At 47.1% G+C, this 14,845-nt stretch overlaps 1 pseudogene; it reads left to right on the forward strand.

The window, feature by feature from the left end:
* The first annotated feature begins 1,044 nt into the window (after positions 1-1,044).
* Positions 1,045-1,448, forward strand: LOC142842491 (large ribosomal subunit protein eL33-like; annotated as a pseudogene).
* The last annotated feature ends 13,397 nt before the right edge of the window (positions 1,449-14,845 follow it).

The raw sequence follows: 14,845 nt of genomic DNA on the forward strand, positions 1-14,845 counted from the left end.
CAACACAGTGGGGCTGGGCGGAAATCTGGCTGTGCTCCTGAGGGGCCAAGGGGCGGGTAGTGAGCCCAGTGAGCTACCAGTACACACTTGCGAAAGCTGTTCTGCTTGCTTGGTTTTCTGCTTCGCTCATACCTACTTTCCCAAAGCACCTCCTGGGACTAGAGCTGGCTTCGGGACCAAAGAGGATGCAACATTTGTCTTTAGTATCTCCCCGGGGAAAAGCTGCGAATGCCACATACACAGGAGCTCATCCAAGTTCAGTGGTGACTGCTGTTCGTGACAGGGTGTTAATAAAACCGGAGTGCCACAGAACCCGCAGCCGTCTGCTTAGGAGGTGGCTTTTCTTCCAGATGGCGATCGCCTTTACAGCAGAGAAGGGCTTTCCCACAATCTTCGGTTTCCCACAGTGGTACTATGCTCAGAGACAAAAGTTCTCAGTCTGGAGAGAGAGCACTGGCTGTTCTGGCCGGGGACCTCAGTTCAGTTCCCAGCACTCACACAGGGGAGGGGGAAGGAGCGGAGTGGGAGGGGAGTGAGGGCAGGAGGGAGCTGGTCTCTCAACCTCCTGTAATTCCAGTTCCAGGGGTCTGATGCCCTCTTCAGTCCTCTGCAGGTAGCACACATCCACATTCAGGCAAACACTCATACACACAAAATAAATACAAATAAAATTTCTAAGTGAGTAAATTCTGAGCACACTGGAAGGAGGTTTTCAACCTGAGAGAGTTCTTGGGTCAGGGTCACAAGGAAGTCCTCTTCCAAAGTCTAGCACTAGTATTATCCCAGGCTTCGCTGGCCCCATTATTTCAACAGCCCTTTTCGGAGAGAGAGAGATGGGCTAGTCAGAAACTTTTGCCACAGTGGGGAGGGGACACATGCTGATGACAAGGTTTCAAAAGGGTTGTTCCATTTGGTTTGCTTATTCTACAGTAATCTTCTTTAAGGAATAAGAAGGCAGCAATTAATATTATTTTGCTGTTAATAATTAATATTATTAAATTAAATTAAAATTAAACTCTTTCGGCCATCTTGGCGCCTCTGTGGAGGCCTGCTGGGAACAGGACTTCTAAAGGACAGTATGTCTGGAAGGCTGTGGTGCAAGGCCACTTTTGCTGGCTATAAGCGAGGTCTCCGGAACCAGAGAGAGCACACGGCTCTCCTTAAAATTGAAGGCGTTTATGCCCGAGATGGAACTGAATTCTACTTGGGCAAGAGATGCGCTTATGTGTATAAAGCAAAGAACAAAACAGTGACACCTGGAGGCAAACCAAACAAAACCAGAGTGATCTGGGGGAAAGTAACCCGGGCCCATGGAAACAGTGGCATGGTCCGGGCCAAATTCTGAAGCAACCTTCCTGCAAAAGCCATTGGACACAGAATCCGTGTGATGCTGTACCCATCCCGGATTTAAACCAATGAAAAGTAAATAAATAAAAGTGAAAAAAAAATTAATATTATTAAAATAATATAATTAATAAATTATAATATATCATAAAACATATGATAATAAATAATTATATAAATATAATTAATATATTATTAATTAATATTATGCTGTTGCCACTGTAATTTTAGTGAGAATAGAAAAGCAAATATATTCTTTTGTTTTGTTTTTTTTTCCCCCCAAGATGGGATTTCTCTGTATAGACCTGGCTGTCCTAGAACTTGCTCTGTAGACCAGGCTGGCCTCTGAACCCAGAGATCCTCCTGCGTCTGTCTCCCAAGTGCTGGGCCTAAAGGTGTGCACCACTATGCCCTGCTTAGGATAGCAGACAGATTCGAACACTCCTTTAGCCAACAAGTCTGACATGAACTTTAAAGAGATCACAAAGGGTAAGTGTCACGAAAGGCCCAGTCTCGGCAGTGAATGACAAAGGAGTTAACTACAAGCTACAAAGCTAACAGACAATGTCTCATCTACACGAGTACACCAGGGACCAGGGCAGAGAAAAACCCTCATCTGTACATAGATAGGGTCTGTACTTGAAGATACTCAACAGAAAGTGAGCGAAACAGATGTGTCTACAAGTAATGCAAAGACACAGTATGTACGTGCTAATTGTCACACGTAAACTCCATACCAGATTGCTGAGGAGCGTGGTGAGGGCGAGACGCTGGGTCGGATCTCACCAGGTAGAACTGGAATGTTCTATATCAGTGGCTCTCAACCTGTGGGTTGCAACCCCACTGGCAAATCTCTGTCTCTAAAAATATTTACATTATGATCACAACAGTAGCAAAATTACAGTCATGAAGTAGCAATGAAAATAATTGTGTGGTTGGGGTTCAGCACAAGATGAGGAGTTGTATTAGAGGGTCGCAGCGTTAGGGAGGTGGAGAATCGCTCTTCTGTATGATCCTCTGTGGCCTCCAAGCAACACTCAATGGACTAAGAGAGCCTTGAAGCAAGAGAGCTAATACAGATGGAACGAGAAAAAGACTGCTCAGCTGTGTGTGAATTCCTGTGGACGGGGTTAAAATATATATATGCATAGTTATGTTTTTAAGATTCCAAGACAGACGGGGTTAAAAATCCCAGGTCAGAGCTGTCAGTGAGTGTGTATTATTAAATACTTACTGTCTCCCTAAGGGAACATGATTCTTTGCTGTGCATTAATACCGGGCTGGTCACATGACCTACTTTGGCTAACCAAATGAGAGACGTGACACTTGTCTCTGCCATGAAGAAGTTTTTGAGAGATACCGTTACTCCTCCCATGTTCTATTTTCTACCAATAACCAGCGAACTGTCAGATTCAAGGGCTCTTACAGCCTCAGTGTGGGCCCTGGCAAAAGGACAGCTTGGCACAGAGCCAGGGCTGGTTCTCAGTAGAAACACCATTGGTGTAAGCAAGACCTAAACCTTTGTAATAGCTGCCAGTTTCTAAGCTTTTTGTGTAGGGAGCAGCAGAAGCCCTCGGTCCTGTTGACTTGGCATGGCCATGTTGAGGATACCAGACCCTCAGACCTAAGCAGAAAAGGCAAAGCCCATGGGGTGTGAGGCTGACGGGGCAGAGGATGGCAAAGACTTCCGTGAGGGTCTCAGCGCAAATATTGGTGGTGTCTGCAGAAAGGGACCGCCACAGAGTTCTCCCCCCCAATATTTATGCCCCGAAGAGTGACCTTCTACAGAGAGTGCTCCTACTGAGGTTGGCTAAACCTGCCTCCCTGTTCCAGCTGTGTCCCATAAACCCCGCTGCTCTGTTTGTTTGTAATAATTTCACCTCCTTGCTCAACTCTATACAATAAACACCAGGAGTTTCCGGGGTTGGGGTGGGGTGGCAGCTGTGGCTTCTCCACCTAAGAGCCTAGTCCACCCAATTCCTAGCATTTCTATCTTGTGTCTGTGCCTGTTTTCTTCATTCCTTCATCCCTACCCTTTTCAGTCGAGTCCCTGGAAGGTGGGTCAAGAGCTCAGAACTGTTACCTGATTTGCAACTCAACCTAAGCTAACTGAACTCCACAGCTCTGGGATCTGACTGGACCATATCAAACTTCAGTTCCCTTGCCTATGACAGGGGCTAACATTTGTATTTGTTTCAGGGGACTGAGTGACCATTCTCAACAGGGAAAGTTAGGGTCAGTCTTGCTGAGAACTTACACTTGGTCATAAGGCCTTGGGAAGGGGCAGGCTGTCTGGGGATGCAAGGAGAAAGATGTAAACAGAATTGAAGCAGAAGCATCCCTGTGTTTAGAGGAAGAACAAGGAGGCAGTTGTGGTTGGAACAGAATGAGCAAGGGGGTCAGTGGTGGAAGAGTTCAGAGAATAATGATGGCGCCGTGAACTGATCATGCAGTTTATCCCAGGCTACTGCAGAGACTGGCTTTTATCGCAAGACGCTTTTCAAGTTTGATTAGGGGAGTAATGTGATTTATCCTTTAAACTGGCCTGTCCAGTGTCTGTGTTGGGAGCAGACTGGTGAAGGTCTAGGGCAGGAGCTAGCAGAATAGAAGGAAAGCTACTGAAGTGGCAGGTGGCCTGGGCTGGCATAGTGGCACTGGCGAGATGAAGAGAAGATTGTGGTGGTTTGAAAGAAAATGACCTCCAAAGGAAGTGGCACCATTAGGAGGTGTGGCCTTGTTGGAGTAGGTATGGCTTTGGTGGAGGAAGAGTGTCACCACGGCAGACTTTGAGGTCTCATATATGCTCAAGATACTGCCCAGGGATAACAGACCACTTCCTGTTTCCTGCAAGATGCAGGACTCTCAGCTACTTCCCCAGCACCGTGTCTGCCTGAATGCTGCCATGTCCCATGATGATAATGAACTGAACCTCTGTAATGGTAGCTGCCACTTCAATTAAATGTTTTCCTTTGTAAGAGTTGCGGTGGTCATGGTGTCTCCTCACCGCAATAGAATCCCTAACTAAGACATGAATAGACCCTTAATGTATTTTGCAGTTGTAAACTCAATGTAATGAGTCCATGGACTTATTGTGGCACATGAGGCAAGGGACCCAGGTTAAGTTTGTGATGTTGACATCAGTAACTGGGAAGATGGAGTTGTGAGTGGCAAGGAAGGACCTCAAGAGAAGCAGCATGGGGTAGAAGAAGTGCTGTTTTCATCACGATGATTTTGAGACGTTCTTAGACGTCCACCTGCAGATGTTGAGTAGCGGTTGGAGTGTGGGCACATAGCCTGGGAGTCATCCAGGCTGGGCGCTTAGCACTGAAGCTCTCAGCACATGGGTGCTGTTGGGGCTGCAAGAAGGGACTGGAACCATCTAGAGTCAGTACAGGGAGAAAGGGATCGTGAGGAACGAGTCCCAGGGTTCCTGGCAGGAGAGCAGGGGTGAGAAAGAGCAGCTAGTGAAGGAGAATGAGTGAGAAGTCATGGGGGAGAACCAGAGGTCAGCGGTGTCCCAGAGATAAGGGAAGAAAGTCTTCCAGGGAGGAACCACATTGCTGAGTGAAGGCAGGTAGACTGAGAACTACCTGCTGGACGTAGCTACGTGGAGGTCACTGGTCCTGACAGGAGAAGTATAGGTGGGTGGTGGAAAAGCCTGGCTGACTGGAGTCAAGAGAAGTTGTAGATAGTGGAAGAATTCTGCTACAACAAGACCAGGAACATCGAGTGAAACCAAGAAAGTTCTTCTTCTTCTTCTTCTTCTTCTTCTTCTTCTTCTTCTTCTTCTTCTTCTTCTTCTTCTTCTTCTTCTTCTTCTTCTTCTTCTTCTTCTTCTTCTTCTTCTTCCTCTTCCTCATCTCCTCCTCCTCCTCCTCCTCCTCCTCCTTCTTTTCTCTCTCTCTCTCTCTCTCTCTCTCTCTCTCTCTCTCTCTGGATCCTGGTCTGTATGGATGGAAAGAACCCATGAGAGAGGCAAATTCAAGTTGCAGGGGACACAGAATGTTCTGGTGCTACGGATTTGGATCTGTGAAAAGCTATAGAGTCTGTTGTACAGGCAGAGAATGGCATTAGAAAGGTTCCAACACTTAGTAAAGAGGAAAATGTCTGTGTGGGAGGTGGGGATGGGGAGGGATGGGAACCGGATGCAGGTGCAGGTTGTTTGCAGCAGGCACAGGGTGGGGATAAGGGCATCTGTTTCTGCTGAGTATCCACCCCACCTTGGGAAATACAAAGCAAATTCATCAGCTGAAAGGTGAGATGGAGATTTGAGAAGGAAGGAAAAGGTTTGAACTAGTGGGCCAAGAGAGGGAGAAGGGGATGGTCCAAGGAGGACCAGCACAAAGATCACAACTCAGTGGCCACAGAGAGCAGTGAGGTGGTCGCCACCACTCTCCATCCCCGGGGAGAAAGGTTCAGCATGGCCATGGAGGTGGATCTACATAACTCAGATGCAAAGAAGTAACAAGTGTGGATTGCTTCAGGAGCTGAAAGGTACTTGAGGAGAGATTTCTTATTTTGAGAAATGAAGCAGAGAGATTCATTTGTTACCCACTACCGTGTAACAAACTCTTCACTAACAGCTACTCGATTGAAGACAGCATGCATTTATCACCCACTGTCCCAGTGGGTCAGGAATCTGGGCAGAGCAGAACAGGACCCTCCTGTGTGTCACAGATCACAGTTAGGGGTCTCGGAACAAGGCTTGTCTGCGGGTTCCTCGTTCGAGGACCAGTCAAGGAAGAACCCACTGCTGAACTCACACAGTTCTCAACGGGGTCCAATCTTTGTGTTATTAGACTAAGGGCTTACCCCCTGCTGTGGTCAGTTGCTCTTAACTCCTTGCTAGCTGGTCCTCCCCATGTGCTTATTTCATCAAAGCCAGCCAAGGACAGAACTGATGAGCTGGCTAACACAAGGAAAGTCGCAATCTTTGATAAGAAAATCCTGGGAGTCATATTATCTTAGCTTCTATTACTGAAACAATGCATCTAAGAATTGTCAACTTATAAAAAGGAAAGGTCTATAATTGTTAGGGATCAAGGCTTTGTTGGTTTCTGCCAAGGTTGGCTGGTCCTGTTGCTTTCGGATTTGTGGTGTGTGTGGAGCAAAAAGCCCCCCCCCCCCCGCTCATGGCTAGACTGTAACGGCAGTGGAGGAAACCAGGGCCTTCAGTCCCTTTCGATGGCACCACTCCAATGTCACCCCTTAGGAAATCCCATCATCTCCCAATAGTCCAGACTGAGGACAAAGCCATCAACACGTGGAGACACTATTCTAAAGAGCTCTCATTGTCCACTTGACCCAACCTAGAGTCCTCTCAGAAGGGGATCATCTGGGGGCCTGCCTAGATCAGAGTGGCCTGAGGCCATGTATGTGGGGGATGGTTTTGATTATGAATTGATGTATGAGGGTCCAGCTCACTGTGGGTGGCGCCATTCTCCGTCAGGTGGTCCTGGACCAGTAAGAGTCTGTTACACAAGCAAGCCAGCAGGCAATGTTCTTTTGTGGTTCCTTCTTCAAGCTCCCTCCCACGCCAAATTCCCTCAGTGATGGACTGTGACCTGAGAGTTCAAGCCAAATAAATCTTTTCCTCTGCAAGTTGCTTGTGGTCCAGATTTTCTTTTTATCACAGCAACAGAAAGGAAACTGGAGTGGATACTTAATACCCAAAACTAGAGCAGAAGTCGCCTTGGCCGATTTCTAGTAAAGCCACAATATAGGACACAGTCGCCCCCCCCCACACACACACAAAGAGGAAGAATTTCTACAAAGGTGCAGATAAAATACAAAAGGCAGAACAATTTGGAGCTATTTTAGAGTTCGTCTGTCACAAAGACAAAGAAACAAAATGACATAGCCTAAGCAGAAAGACGGGAAACTGAGGTCGTGAAACACCACAGAGAGACCCCTCCTGTTGAGAGGGGAAGCAGGGTCACTCTTGAAGGGCAAGAGCATCAGAGGACAAGCAGAAGAAACCGGTCATGTCGAGAAGTGTCTGTAGGTGAGGCGGGGCCGTCATGCCCAGCACTGAGGGCCTGATGGATGAGAAGGTGTGTGTTCCTTCTGAGCTGATTGGCAGGGAAGCGCTTTGCCCTAGCAAGAGAAAATGCTCTGCTTTGAGCTGGAAAACAAGTACATGATCGAGGGCTTGCTGGTGACTTGAGGAAAGGAGGATGCTGGAGGCCAAGAGTTCCGGTGACAATAGTGTTTTAAACATGTGTGTTAGGGTAGCCTGTTCCTAGGCCACCATGCTGCAGTCGGGTTCTGACCAGTCCCAGACAGCCCCTGCAGGCACACAGCAAGACAGATATTCTTTCTGAGTGCCCAAGACCCACTAAAGTTTCTTCCCCTCTTCCGGGTGCCTTCTGCTAGTTCCTTAGGCTCTTATCATCCTTGTCCCCCCAAACCGAGGCCTTTGGTCCCCGCCCCACACCTCCATTTTACCCTCTACTCCTTCAGCTACAGTGTCTGTTCAGTATTTCTCTTTAGCTCCTTTGCAGACACAGCGTAAAGAGTGTGTTCTTGGCAAATTAATTTACTGACTAAGTTTACAACTAGTCGAGAAGATTAAACTGCTAAGTAGAAGCTCATAAGATTCCTTTGTTAAGAAATGTAATTCTTATTTTTCAGTATGAATCGTTATCTTTTTCTCGATCATGTGGCTTCTTCAGTCTTTTATTGCTTCAAGAATTACTTATTTTTATTTTATGTGTTTGGCCATTTTGCCTGTATATACATGTATTAGATGTACGCAGTGCCAGCAGAGACCAGAAGAGGGTGTTGGATCTCCTCAAATTGGAATAAAGGTAGCTGAACCGCAGTGTGGGTGCTAGGAACCGAACATGGGTCCTCTGCAAGAGCAGCCAGTGTTCTTAACCACTGGGTCATCTCTCCAGGCCCTCTCTTCAGTCTTTTAATGGTTTAGGGCTACTCCAATAAGAGAGAATTATTACAATTGCCTTTGAAGGATATCTCTTCTAGCAAAGACTTAAAATAATAATCCCGTGGGAAGGCTACAGGAGGATGGAAGCCATGCATGTAGCTGACGAGTGAGAAGTATTTTATTTAAAGCTTAACATCAATGTAAAAATGTTTCCTGCTTCATAAAAGTCTTAGAGAAAGGATCATTATTCCCACACGAATAGAGCGACATCGTGTCTTTTCCATCTTGATAACCCTGCGCACCCAGCCCACGGTGAGCCCATAGCTCTTCTTCAACATGCATTTGTTAAACCGAAATGAGCTGATCTTAGGTAAGACATTAACAAATATGAGTCATCCTCGAATGACGTCAAATGAGTGAAAATTAGAAGAAATCCAGAACACTAGAAAAAATTAGGGGTCAATTTTAACATTGGGAGACTCACTACTGTGGGGACCTGCTCCTCTGGGGACCTGCTCCTGTAGGGTCCCGCTCCTGTGGGGACCCGCTCCTGTGGGGACCCGCTCCTATAGGGTCCCGTTCCTGTGGGGACCCTCTCCTGTAGGTATCCGCTCCTGTAAGAATTTTGCTACTGTTTATACTACTTTCTGAAAACACAGGATCAGAAACTTGTTTTTAAGATAAAATTTTGGGTTGCAATACTTTAGACAGAGAACTAGGGAAGAAACCAGCACTTACCTACAATTCTCCCAGGAAGAATTAAGGTCTACTAACCTTTTCAGATTGAGGGAGAGGAGATGGCTCAGTGGGTAAAGTACTTGCTATCCAAGACTGAGAGGTAGAGTTTGGATCCCTAAGTCAACATAAAAGCCAGAACTAACTCCAAGAGGCAGGTAGCTCCAAAGGACTTGCTGGCCAGGCAGTCTAACCAAATCAGGTTTTAATGAGATCATGTTGCAAAATTTAAGGTAAAGAAGGATAGAAGACACCCATTCTCAACATTCTCTGGGCTACACACACACAGAGACAGGTGCAAGCATGCCAACACACACATATAACATACACATGCATATACTATATAAACACACACACAGAGACATTGGCATGCACACTTGGCATATACACTTCCAACGTTGTCAGTATTTTTAAACCCTCCAATATGCAATTATGTGCTAAAATATAAGCAATATGTCAGGCTGTGTGTGTGCATATGGGTACATAGGAAACTTGTATATATGCTCACATGTGTGGTGCAGAACTTGCCCATCCCCAGAGTTTCTGCAGTAGGAGACCGGCATTATTATTGCTGGGACGATAATAGAATAAAGAAGCCTCTGTTTTACACGTCCATGTACAGATGCGTGACTCACATGATATGTTTTTAAAACCATCGAAACCAGAAATGAATACACAGCCATGGGGAAAGATTCCAACCTGACCCTCTGGCTCCTCCCAGTCTCTGAGTGTTCTCTCCAGAGATGGCCAGCATTGCCAAGTCCTGAGAAGAGTCCCAGAAACATCATCTACGTATGCAAATACACACTCTCGATTTCCCTATGCAGACGGCAACATATGATGTATACTGTTTGGTCCTTAAGCCTGGCGTTTCAAAACTGATGGAAGAGCTTTTAAACAGCAAACTGCCTGAACATGCAGTTAGCAATCAAGACCATTTTTTTTCTCCCCATAAGCTCAGACAGTTAACCTAGGGCAATCACATACAATGCTCTTCCTAGCTGGATAGGTCCCTTCAAGTCGCAGGTTGTCATGTTACTGCTAGACAGTTAGTTCCTGTTCAGTTGAATTTACTTAGTTAAGATGCCATCAGAAAACTCTTGATATTTTTGGTAGCTAAAACAAAATCCTGCAGAACATAACAAAATCAAACAGAGGGAAATTTGGGGCTCAGCTTAAAATACAGCTGGGCAAGCCCACACTCAGTTGCTGGAATAAGAACCAGCTGGGAGGGCTAAATTTAGCCTAGAGCCTTAAATATGGCCAGTCCTGATGTCCACAGCCTCCAGGCAGAGATTTCTGCCCCAGCTCCCAAGTTGGATCATTTGCAGAAAACGCTGAATTTACTAAAACATCCTAGTCAATCTTCTGTGATCTTCTAGGCTGTGAGAGGTTTGATTTCAGGGATCAATAGGCAGACATTATGATTTGTCATGTGGGGGCTGCAGAGCCCAAGGGCCAGAATAATGCCAGAGAGTGGGAGAGGCTACGCAAAATCGTAATGTCAATTTTTAATTTTGATTTTTAGAAGAGGCTAGCTCAGACTTGAATGGGTCTCATGAAGATAGCTGAAAGGCAAGTGGAAAGTGGGCAGATTTATCTTCCTATACGTTCCCCTGGACATATGCCAAGGGCCCTCTGCTTAGGGGCTACCCCAGAGCCCAGGGGAGAGATGCAGAGGACCAACCTCCCAGCTGGGCTCCTCTGATTTGATCATGCAATAAGCCTAAGGGAGGAGGAGCATGACGATCCTATAAGAATATGGCATCTCCCCTGATCCTAAACAGAGCTCTAAAGAAGGCCAGACCACCCTCCTGGGGATCCCCATGTCAGCTTCCCCCAGAAAGGCACATGAGATAGTTGGGGGCACTATTAGGAAGCTGTACTGCCTTCAGCCCAGCTGAGCAGTGCACTGACGGGGAGAAGAGGACTTCTGACTTCCTACAGACGCATGTGCAGAGAACATATCCGCCATGGTCCTTGTGCCCCCCTGCTCTCTGGGTAGTGACAAAGAGAAGTCAGACTGTGGCCCGTCAACGGAAGACACGGTCAGAGGGTGGACATGCTGTCTTTAGGGCTGCTTTGGACTCTATAGTGAAGTTGCTCCCTCCCTCCTCTGGTGCTGTCTGGAAAGGCAATTAGTGTGGTGGGGTACGGGCGTCCCAGGCTGACGGTGGTCAGGTGAAGATGGGAAGGGGCTGCTTGCTTCCTGCTAGTGACTTCTAAGCTGTGGCCAGGCTGTTCTGCTGTTCTGGCCTCAGCCATCTGTGAAAGCCTGGAGCAGTCTTTCTGAGCTCGTCTGGGAACCCAAAGGCCCTCCCTATGGATCTGAACACCATGAACTCTCTGTCATCCTGGGTACATCTGAATCCTTGCCTCAGTGTCCTTCTGGTTCCCAACCTGGCTCCCAACCACAGCTTTGGCTACCAAAGCAGTTTGCTCTTGGCATGTTAGGGTCTTGGTGAATTCCTTGGCTTATGGTGACAGAAGGATCCCCACGAGTACAGTTCAGACCCTGTCTCCCACATCTAACCATGCACAAAGGTCTAGGAGTTAGTATGATACTTATCTATACTAGGCTTAGCCACAGCGTGTCCAGAGCTTCTAGAGATGTCAGCACAGGCTGGGAGTCCACTGGGAGGGGCTTTAAGGAGAAAGCCAGCTAAAGTGTCCCTTACCATCTCCCAAGGTCAATCTGTGTCAAAATTACTCAGAGAGGGTCTGGAGAGATGAATCAGTGGTTAAGACTACTTAGGGTTCTCACAGAGGACCTTGGTTGCATTCCCAACACCACATGGGGGCTCACAACTGTCTCTAACTCTGGCTCCAGGAACCTGAGGCCTTTTCTGACTTCCCAGGGCATCTGCACTGACAAGCACCCTGGCAAGCATTCACACAAAAATAAGTAAACAGATCAGTACTTTTAAAATTACCTGGAGGCTTTGTTGAATGCCCTCCCCTGGGCCCGTGCCCCCAGTTTGGGCTTCAGTGAGTCTGGGGTGTAGCATGTTCTCAGATGACAATCACTACACACATTCACACAATTTAATCTTTCTGTCCTAAATAATGTGGACTGGAGACCACGACAGACTCCATGTGTCCCAGGGTGAGTCGGCTTAGAAAGAATCGCTATTAGCTTCTGCTCTGACAGCTAAGAGGAACTCTCATCACACACACTGAGCAGGAGGACTGACAGTTCAGTGCTGAGGGCTCGGTACCCGCGGTGTCTGCCAACGGAGGAACTTTTGGGATATGTATGGGGCCTAGCAGAAGAAAGTTGAGTCATTAGGGGAACATTCTTAGAAGGAAGACTGAGTTCCTGAAGTCACCTTCTTCCCTTTCTTAAAATGATGAGGTTGCAGGCCTGCTCCGCCGTGGGCTCCCTCTGTGACGCGCTGCACACCCACAGGCCCAGAGTAGCCACAGGCTGAAATCGGAAATCCTGAGTCAAATTCAACACCTCCTCGAAGTTGACTGTCTCTGGGGCTCTGTCACAGTGTGCGGAGCTGACTGACAGGGCCTCGGGGGTGTTTTCTCTGTATCATTGGACAGGAGGACCTCAGGCTGCAGACCCAGGCACTTTCCCCCTTGGCAGCCTTCCCTGAGTATTATCAAAAGGGTAGAGGGGCAGAGCAGGGGCCCCTCTTCATCCTGAACGGTCTCCAGCCAACAGGGCCTCCTTCAGGAACAATGTCTATAAGTGGGTATAGCAGTACACACTCTGAGGAGGCTGAGGCAGGAGGATTGCTGCGAGCCTGGGGCTGGTGTGGGTTATATAATGAGTTCCAGAAGGAAATCTGGTGTGATGGGGCAAGGCAGTGCAGAGGTTCCTCCATCTTGTATTCTTGCTGAGGCCAGAATCCTATGGAAAATTATCCAACTCTATCCTAGGAATCCACGGTCAAGGCTCCTTACCTAACCACTTCATCTTAGTTTATGTTAAACTCCCTGCTTGGGTGAAGCAAATCCCCCCCTTACCTGCTAGGAACCTCCCACTCCACCCTACCTCTACCCCACATCCCACCGTAACCCCACCACCCCTAGTGCTGAGCAAGATGCCAGGACAACATGATTTCTGCCTTCAAAAAACCCTGTTTTCTGGACACAGCGTGCTCTACTTGGGATCCCAAATACCTGAGTGTAATCCCTCTGACTGTAATAAAGACTTTCAATTGGCTGTAAACTGAGCCAGAGTGCTCCTCTCTGGTGGCCTCCCGGTTACATCAATATCAAAACAAAGCACCAGGAACTCCCAAACTGTGAATTATTTCTACCGGTGCCATAACCACCTCCGGTGAACGCATGAGATTGTCTTTGTTCAGGAAAAGGCTGCCTCCTCGGCCCTGAGTAAACAGAAGAAACCTGCTTGCTTGCAGAGGAAGGATCCATGGTATCGCAGGCCTAACTTCAATCCCAGCAGGAGGCGTGGCTTCCCCAGTGGCTCTTCAGTGCTGCCCAAGGAGAACATGTGTTCCAGATGTGTACGTCTATTCCAGATGTGTATGCATAGCAGTGAAGGAGGTACCTCCTGCAGGGTCGTCTGTGGAGGCGGGACTGTATCAGCCAAGCAGGGGCTGTAGGATCGCCTTCTGAGAGAGCCCTGGGTGTGGATTCCACATTTGCATTCTCTGAACATTTTGTTAGTGTTTCAGTGGGTTACCACTCTCCAACTTAGGGTGCAAACGCTAAGAGAAACTCCTCTGTCACCTCAGCATTAACATAAAGGGGCTGGAACCAGATGTGGTCCCTCTCTTACAGAAGGGCGGAGTCATCGCCTTCCTTTCTTCCTAAGTGGGGCCTACCTTGCTTGTCTTGATCCCATAATTCTAAATACATACCTTGTCATACAACTGAAGGTATTTTAGATCTTAATGATTTCTTGGCACCAAAGTTCCTGGCCTGACTTCAACTCTCTTATTTCTCTTCAGACTTTAGGATTTTTTTTTTTTAAAAAGCACTGCTAATAAAATATCTGTCAGGGAAGTTATCATTTAAAAACCATCCTTTTGCACAGCGAGGTGTTATTTTATGGGAAAGCACAGCTTGTATTTTGGGGACATAAAATGCTGTCTCAAGGGGGAACAAATGAAACAACTTCTAAACAAGAATTCCCAAGAGAATCAGAAACATTGCTTCCTTCCATTTAGACTCCAGAGAGTCAGGGAAACAACGTGGAGGCTATTCCTGACACGAATTCCATAGTGTAAGCAAAGCTACCAGACAGCGGGAAAATTGGGGAAAATAAAAGGAAGCTTGTTGCGTAATGATACTATTGAAATGTCAGGGCTCTTGGAGGTAGATCTGAGCAATCCAAATGAAAGCCACGAGGTTAAAATGTCACCATGCTGTTTGGCTTCTGGTCGCTTGTCTCCATGACACCAGCTGTTTACATGCTTTTGGAGGCAAATCAAGGCCACAACAGCCCCAGAACTCAGTTCCCTGGCTGAACTGAGGGTTGGTTCCTCCTTGGTTTGCTGGAGTATAAGTTGTCATTTAACATCTCTCTCTCTCTCTCTCTCTCTCTCTCTCTCTCTCTCTCTCTCTCTCTCTCACACACACACACACACACACACACACACACACACACACGAACTCTTTTGATGGTCTCATCATAAGCAACTTCAGTCTGGATATACTTGCTAGCTGAAAAATATTTTGTTCGCTTTTCAAACAGGGTCTCATGTATCCCCAAACTAGCCTCAGACACACTGTTAGCCAAGGTTGACCCTAAGCGTCTCTGTTCGCTCTGTTCCTCCAGCTTTCACCTCCTAGATGCTGGATTACAAGCATGCACCACCGTGCCTGCTTCATAAAAAAATCAGGGCTTCATCCTTCCATCAGAGAAATGAAAATCAAAACAACTCTGAGCTTTCATCTTAC

This window comes from Microtus pennsylvanicus, chromosome 1 (genome assembly GCF_037038515.1).
Source record: "Microtus pennsylvanicus isolate mMicPen1 chromosome 1, mMicPen1.hap1, whole genome shotgun sequence".
NCBI classification, from domain to species: domain Eukaryota; kingdom Metazoa; phylum Chordata; class Mammalia; order Rodentia; family Cricetidae; genus Microtus; species Microtus pennsylvanicus.